The sequence below is a fragment of the Benincasa hispida genome, chromosome 1 (genome assembly GCF_009727055.1).
Source record: "Benincasa hispida cultivar B227 chromosome 1, ASM972705v1, whole genome shotgun sequence".
Classification (NCBI taxonomy): Eukaryota; Viridiplantae; Streptophyta; class Magnoliopsida; order Cucurbitales; family Cucurbitaceae; genus Benincasa; species Benincasa hispida.
Window position 1 is genome coordinate 77,941,774 of NC_052349.1, and position 8,834 is coordinate 77,950,607.

The 8,834-nt window shown below is 28.1% G+C and overlaps 1 non-coding gene across 1 annotated transcript; it reads left to right on the forward strand.

Moving 5' to 3' along the window:
* The first annotated feature begins 5,821 nt into the window (after positions 1 to 5,821).
* On the forward strand, positions 5,822 to 5,902 carry LOC120070438. The gene has a single exon (XR_005479934.1). It is a non-coding gene; the product is annotated as a small nucleolar RNA snoR113 (small nucleolar RNA).
* The last annotated feature ends 2,932 nt before the right edge of the window (positions 5,903 to 8,834 follow it).

Here is an 8,834-nt window from a genome sequence, read left to right on the forward strand (position 1 = left end):
TTTCAAAATGAAAGAGCATTCCAAAAAGGATCACTTGAAGCAATCTTCAAGACTACAAAACTTCCAACAACAAACTTCCAAAATGCTTAAAATCATCGACTAACAAAACAATGCGCGGTTATTCTTATAGGAAAACAATGCTTAAGATCCAAAACAACATATGACTAACAGAAGGAATCAAAATATGTTGAGGAGTGGAAGATGATATCCATAAGCAAAAATTAGTTAACATAAATAAGATCATATTTCAAAGAAAAAACAATCACGTGAAGCAATCTTCTTTCTTCTATCCCAATTGAAGTAAAAACAATAGCTTGAAGAGAAGATGAAGATTTTTCTGGGTACGGAATCAACTTATAATTGACGTGAAAATGACGTTGAAGAACTATAGTGGAAGATGATGGTCCCAACATTGACGTTGAGAAATTGAGTGAAAAATGATGATCTCGGTGTTGAAAAGAAGAAGAAGAAATTGGAGGAAGTGATACCCTAAAATTACGTTGAGGAAGAGCACGAATTGATTTAAATAAGTAATGGTATTTTCAATCTTTTCTTTTCAGTCTATTAATGAAATTGGACTGGATTTAAAATGTTTTACATTCTTATAAAATCAATAAATATTGTCCACTAACCTAATTTTAAGAAACCTTTTAAACGTTCCTGTAATTGCCCTGATAAAATAATAGCTCATTCAGCTATTCAGGTAAGAAAATAAGAAAATTTAGATAAGGATATAATTGGGCTGCATGGGTAAAAGAGGGAATAGATAAACTCATTTACGGTCTATTTGGGTGATGACTTTTGGGCAAAGACAAAGTTGGCCCATTGTTATTTTATATTTTCTTTTATGTCCTTGCCTTAATCTAGTTTCATTATTCATGTTTTCCATTATTATATTTAAGCTTTTCTTCATTAAAATTTGCAATCTTTCTTCTCCTAAAATAATGCATTGCTCAGCAAAAAGTGCATTTTTTTTTTCTTTTTCTTTTTTCCTTTAATAAAAACGTTACCTCTCTTTCATTTCAATTCAGAATTTATACCTTAGCCACACAATTGAACTAAAATAATTGACATTACAAATTTATGCTTAACAAAGGAATAAATATCTCCTCTCACAACAACATACAAATAAGCATTTCCACAGTTTTTTTAAATATGTCCTCTCACAACAACATTTTTTTTAAATCGACACTGAGATTAAGTTAAAAATTTTATTGTTTTGGTCTTCCTTGTCAGATTACATACCCATATTTGAGTAAAAAATCAAAATATTATGTAATCTTCTCAAATCATTCCAATATTTAAAAATTATGTTACCAAATATTACACAATTTGGAAAAATATTTTGGAGAATTTTGAAAAGATAATTGGTAACTTATTTAGATAATTTTTCGGTAGAATCTCGGACAAAATTAACATCGAGTTTCTATAGATATCCCAAATCTTATCCAATTTTTGCAAAGTTTGATCTAACCCCAAATTTAACCAAATTTGGAAAAAATTTGAAAAGATATAAGATTTGACATAAAATTTGGAAGAGTACATAAAAATTTAGCAAATCTCAGTTAGAAAAAAAATTTGTTTTTTACTAATGTGGTTGATCTCATTCGAGATAGACCAAGAAAACTATTCTTCAAAAAGCATACTAGTTCTGTAGGTGAAAACTTAAATATGCTATTTCTAACAATTTCCTTTTTGTTTCTTTATCATTAATATTATTTTGATACAAGCGATAAATTATTCATGATATTTTACATTGCACCAATTTTGTACCATACGATAAAAATGTCAATTCATTCTTCTATCGGTATTCAAATCTATAAATATATAGAAATGTCAAAATTAGTTAGCAATAACATAACATTATACTTTTATAATAGTGTTTTAAGTATAATAACTTAGGGATGTTTGGGCCCACAACTTCAAGTGGATAGAGTGAGGTTACAATAGTCACTCTATATGGGACTCCAATATAATCATTAGTAAAGCTAACGAGAGAAATAACATTTAATTAATTTTGAAAAGTAGCAATATGTTTTTACCTTATGAATAATAGCCAAAAAAAAAAAATGGATTTGATTAATTACTAAATATTAGATTTAAAAAATATTCCAAATAGTATCTATAATTAATTTATTCCAAAAATAGATATTTTTAAAAATCATAACAACCTAGATTTTCTTAGTATTTAAAATAGATTTTATTTGGAGAAAGTAAGATATGATCCAACCTCCTAATAAATTAAAATGTGATCTATACATTTCAAATTAAAGGACTACCTAACAACAAAAATATGTGACAATCAAGATCACAAAAGAATGAATTACCATGTAATTCTGATTTAAACACAGAAAGCTCATTCGAAGAAACACTCAACTACAAAGTCGGATTCATTGGCAAAAAAATAATTACAATGTAATTCTTCTCCATAAGTTTTTTTTAAAAAAAAAAATTAGAAACCTAAAGCATTAAGATCAGAAATAAACTTATGGAGTCGTACATTCCAAAATTTAAACAAAATTATGGGTTACAGGTATTTTAAACGAAATTTTGAGCATGGGGGCGGTCCATGGTAGTATTAGCACTGATGACGACATTTATAAAGTTGAGAAGAAGAAAATTGAACCTGGAGTTAGGAGATCCTCGAATAGCACCTAAACCTCCATTCTCAAATAAATTCTCAAGTGTTCTTCAAGAAGTTGTTAAAGAGAAAACCGATGGTGCTCCCTACAGGTATCATCCCACTTTTATCATTTTGAAAAAAAAAAAAAAAAAAAAAAAAAAACCTTGGTGGTTGAAAAACCATAGCAAGATGAAAAAAGTTCAAACAAAACAACAATAAAAGGTTATAGATGCTTATTTGGAAAAACAACAAACCAAAAACAAAAAGGTTATGGATGCTTATTTGAAATTTATTGAAAAAAAAAAATAACAAAAGAATGATAATCAATTTGAAAAAAATCAAAATTTTTATTAAAATAAGCGTTTAATGAATTCAAAGTATAGTAATATAAATAAGCAAAAGAAATAAGACAAAGTGATATAAAATATTAAAATTAGAAACAACAAAAATAGGTTAAAAGAAGGGAAAAACAAAAAATAATTAGATAAATTGAGATTATTTGATATTTGAAAATAAAATCTAAAATATATAAAAATATGTAGATAAAACAAAATAATTAGATGATTTCATATTTGAAAATAAAGATTTGATTAAAATCCAAGATCCAAACCAACAGATTTTCAATTTTTTTTAGTAAAGTCAGATTCTGTTTATTATTAAATCTATAACCAATCAGATTCAATTACACTGAATTTACGTATTATAGAAGGCATTTTGGAATTTTGAAAAAGTCTGATCACGTGGAAAAGGGTCAGTTTGCTATTTCGAAAAAGTCTAATAATGTGGAAAATGGCTAGTTTGCTATATTTCTAAAAATTTCTATGTTTTTGCTATTTTTTCAAATGAAAGTGTAACTAGTGCTATGACTGAATATCTTTAATTAATATTTTTAATTATTATAACGTATAATTAACTACAATATTACTGATTTAAATCTCTTTTTATTATAATATTTATTATTTACTATAATGTTTATTATTTACTACTCATTATATATCTTTTTCTCTTTGTTATAAAATTTATTGTTCAAACAAAGATTATTATAATCTAGATCAAAACAATCTATATTCCACACACAAATTATTATAATTCATAGATTATATAACCAATGAGTACCATTGAATATAATACTCAATCCAAATTTCTAGCCTCTAAGTAACATTGCCAAAATTACTACTTTGGTGGGAAGATTGAGATGTCGTTGGTTTAGCACCAATAAAAAAAAATTCAATTGGCTATAATGAGCTTAAAGTTAGATAAGCTCTATTTTAAGTGATGAGAGAGGATCAATTCCCTCTAAGTTGAGATGACATTTTTTCCACTTTTGACTAATGTAACCATAGACTAAAATTTTCATTTTAAATTATATCCATGTTGGCCCTCATCTTTTCAAAGGTTAAAAGTTTGATATTGATATATGTGTACTCTCATTATCTCGATGATAAGAACATAGCTAGTATAAGTTTTAACTTGCCCAAGAAGCATGGTTTTTTTTTTAATTATTACTTCATAAAAAAATTTATGAGCTTTTATATTTTTCAGATTTTTTTTAGATCATATTCTCCACATTGATATTTTATTGATGGTTTGATTCACTTGAGTGAATAACATTTTTTGGTATAGTTGATATATAGTTCTCTTTTTCTATTAGTTAAATTACAAATTTAGACCTTCACTCAAGTTTATGTTTAAATAGGATTTTTAAATTCTAAAAAATCATTACTATAAACGAGATAAATTATTGTTATAGTCCACTTTTCTTGTAATGGCATGTCCAATAAGTCCTTAATTGAATTTTCAATTTTGTATCTAATAGATCTTTAAGTTAACATATTCATATTTTTAAAAATTTATTTGATATATTAGATAAATATGAAGGTTAAATTACAAATTTAGTTCATAAACTTTTAATTTTATCTATTTGATCTCTAAATTTTAAAATATTAATAAAAATAAGTCTTTGAATTTTCTATTTCATGTTCAATATAAGTCCTTATGAACTTTAAAATGTGTAAAAGGCCTTTAAGCATTCAATTTTTTTTCTAACCAGGGTTTTCACCCTCTTTTAACATTTTTAAAAATTCTTGGATGCATTAGGCACATAAAATTGAATGATTAGTTCATTTATTTATTTTTAATATATGTAAATGACATATTGAGCACAAAATTGAGAGTCGAAAGGCTCTACTAATTTTTTTTTTTTTTTTTTAAGTTAAGGGACTAACTATTAGATACTTATTAAAGGTTTAGGGACTAAAAATATAAACTTGAAATTCAAGGACTAAATTTATCATAAATTTATTATTTAAGCAAAATTGAATTTTATGTCTCATAAGTTTTAAACTTTCAATTCAGTGTCTAGTAAATCTGTGAATTATATATATATAATGGACCAAAGATTTATTATATTACATATAAAATCGAAATTTCAAGAATTTATTGGACACAAAATTGAAAGCTTAAAGATCTATTTGATATTTTTAAAGTTTATGGACCAAATAAGTACAATTATGTAAGTTTAGAGACCAAACTTGTAATTTAATATTTTTCTTTTCTATAATCATTTTAACATATATATAACTTAGTATTTCTTTTATAAGAAACCATATGTAACTCTAGTTTTAAATCATTTGGATGAGGTGCCAATAGAGCATGCACTGTGATTATACACTACAAGAATTTTAAATTTTAATGTTGGTTGGAAAAATTGAAATCGGATGTATAATGTCGGTTTTGTTTTTTTTAAAAAAGCGGATCTTTAACGTCGGTTTTAAACCGACATTGTAGGTATACCTTTAATGTCGGTTTAAAACCAACATTAAAGATCCGCTTTTAAAAAAAAAAAAAAAAAACTTTCATCCCCCCTCCCCCCTGATTTTTTTCATTTCCCGCTTCATTCTCCCCACCCCCACTTTCTTTTTCCTTTCATTCCCAGACTCCCCCCAAAGCTCGTGCAAAACCCTCCATTCCCAAACTCTCGTCCAAGTTCGTGCAAAACCCTCCGTCCGAAAGGCTCTTTCTTACCGTCATCCAAGCTTGGTCGAGCGAATCAGGTGGTTGTCGTCGGTCCATGGTCACTCCTTTGAAATTATTAGCAGTTTCATTTCTTATTCTGAAGCATGCTTTTTTTTTTAGTAAAACCTGAGCATCTCGTATTTTGATATCATTAATCTCATGGTTTTGCATGTAACAAGTTACTGGCAACGATGAATCAAAAGCCGGACTTACGGCTGCTTCCGTTTGGACGGTAGTAGATTGATAATATAATTAAAAAGTCATAGATTTGAATCCCTAATAGCATATTATTTAACCAAAAGAAAACAACATTGGATAAGATTTTGGTATAAAAGTAAAGTTGATGGGTAAATTATACCGTTGAGATTTTTCTTTCTTTCTCTTTCAAGAAAATATTGTGTGTGGGATAACAAAATAATTTTATTGATATCCAATGAATAAAATTGTAGAAAACAATGTTACTATTAGTTACATTTCTTATACTTGTCAAGGAAAAAAAAACCCAAATTTACTGTAAATTTATTAATGTTAATCAATTTTTATCCTAAAATTGAAGTCTAGATTTAGACGAGTGCTACTATTTTTATCATCTATTCAATTTTGGGTACATTCACCCACTAATTTTAGCACAAATTAAAAAAAAAAATGTAGTAGATCTTTCAAAACTCACTACTATTTTCTCTTGTTCATTAGTGTGCGAAATAAACCCTTATATAAATTTTCTTAACTTACAAATTTCACACAAAACCCAACTCTTAATTTAGAGTTTCTCTCATCCCTTTAATCTTTTACTAGGCTTTGCATTATTCTAATAATGAGAAATTCTGTTGTGTGAAAAATTAATTTTAAAAAATGAGAGGGAACCAACTTTTGGTTGGAGAATCTCACATTGGAAAATTTTGATTTGAAAGTCTCCTTTTGTACTCCAACCTTTTGGGTTTGGGCCCCAAGGGGCAATAACGGATAAAAACCCCATCGATCAAAAGTCAACGATATTAAAAAAAATAAAAAGATAAGTAATAAATAGTGGTGGCTTCTAAGTCATCCAACTTCGATCTAGCTATGCAATATCAAGTCTAGTATAATTCATTAAAAACATAATGCTACCTATAATGAGGATCATCGAAACAATCAAACTTCTTTAGTAATTTTTCAATGTAGTGTGATTGGCATAAAGAAAAACCATTTGCAGTTTTCTTTGTCTTAACACCAAGCATTACTTCAACTTTCCCTAAATCTTTCATTTCGAAATGGGAAGATAATAACAATTTGGTATTACATATCACCTCTATGTTTGTTCCAAAAATGAGCATATCATCAACATACAAACAAATAATCACACACTCTGCTCCAAACAATTTTGAATAAACACACGTGTCTAAAGAGTTTACCTTAAACCCATTGTTTATCAAAGTATCATTGAATTTTCCATATCATTATTTTGGGAGCTTGTTTAAGACCATAAAGAGATTTGTTTAGTTTACATACTTTGTTTTCCTGACCGACAACTGTAAAGCCTTCAGGCTGTACCATATAGATTTCTTCTTCTAGATCACCATTGAGGAATGCAGTTTTTACATCCATTTGGTGAATTAAAAGTCCATGGATAGCAGCCAACGCAATCAAGGCCCTAATAGTAGCTATTTTTGTTATAGGAGAATACGTGTCAAAGTAATCAACACCTTGTTTTTGTGTATACCCTACTACTACCAATCTAGCCTTGTATCTTTAATTGAATCATCTGGCCTTATCTTCCTTTTGAAAATCCACTTGCGCTTAATAGGTTTACTTTCTTTCGGAAGATCTACTAAGTTCCAAGTTTGGTTCATGATTAGAGAATCCAATTCACTTTTAATAGCTTCCTTCCATAAGCTAGAGTCTACAGAATTTAAGGCTTCTTGGTAAGATTTAGGAACCTCATCTATAAGGTACATACATGCAAACTGATAGTCAATATCATTTGGCCTCTCATCTAAAAAAGTAGTTAAAAAATCAGGACAAAAAAATTTCTCAGTTCTATGTCTCTTACTTCTTCTTGGTTCTATAACAGGCATTCTATCCGTGTTGCTAACATCTACAATGTCAGACATATTACTAGAACCTATATCATGCATACTATTAGACAAAGAAGGCATGGAAATAGAATCATTCTCATAATTAATTGTTCTAACAGATTCAACATTTCCCTTTTTCAAAGGACAAACATGATCAAAAAATTTTGCATCCATATATTCACATACAGATCTATCATTCAAGCACATAAATCTGTATGCATCGTTATTTTGTGCATAACCAATAAACATGCAATCAAACGTTTTAGATCTTACTATATGTATCTTGAATAGAGGATATGGAATCTTAGCCAGACATCCTCATACCCTCAGATAAGAGAGATTATGTGCATATCCCTTCTAAAGTTCTTAGTACGTCTTATCCAGTTTTTTGTGAGGTACTCTATTAAGAATAAAAAAGGTAGAAAGCATAGCTTCCCCCCACATGTTATTAGACAATCCAGAACTTAACAACATAGCATTCATCATTTCCTTAAGAGTTCTGTTTTTATGTTATGCTATAGCATTTTGTTGTGTGAAAAAGGAGCAGTAAATTCATGAATAATACCATTTAATTCACAAAATTCTTTCAGTATATTATCACTATATTCACCACCTTTATCTGATCTTAACCTCTTAATCCTTTTTATTTAATTAATTTTCTACTTCTGCTTTATATTTCAGAAACATACTACCAACTTCATCTTAGGTAAATTCTAGTACATCTAGAAAAAACATCAACAAAAGAAATGTATTAATTTTTTCCACCTCTACTTGTGGTGTTTTTGAAATCAACTAAATCAAAGTGAATCAATTCTAGTAATTATGTACTTTTAGATGTGATAGGTTTAAAAGGTTTCTTGATAAACTTTGATTCTACACAAATAGGACATTTACTAGTTTCATGTGTTTCAGATGCAATAATCAATTTCAAATCCTCAAGTTTCTTAACTGATGCAATATTCATATGACCTATTCTACCATGCCACATATAAATAGACTCAATTATGTAAACAGAATTAGAAGTACTTGCATTCATCATATTTGAAATAGAGATAGTATTGAGTACAAAAAGACCATCAACAAGATATCTCTTACCAACAAAGTCTCCATTTTTTGTGAGGACAACCTTGTCAGCTTCTAGG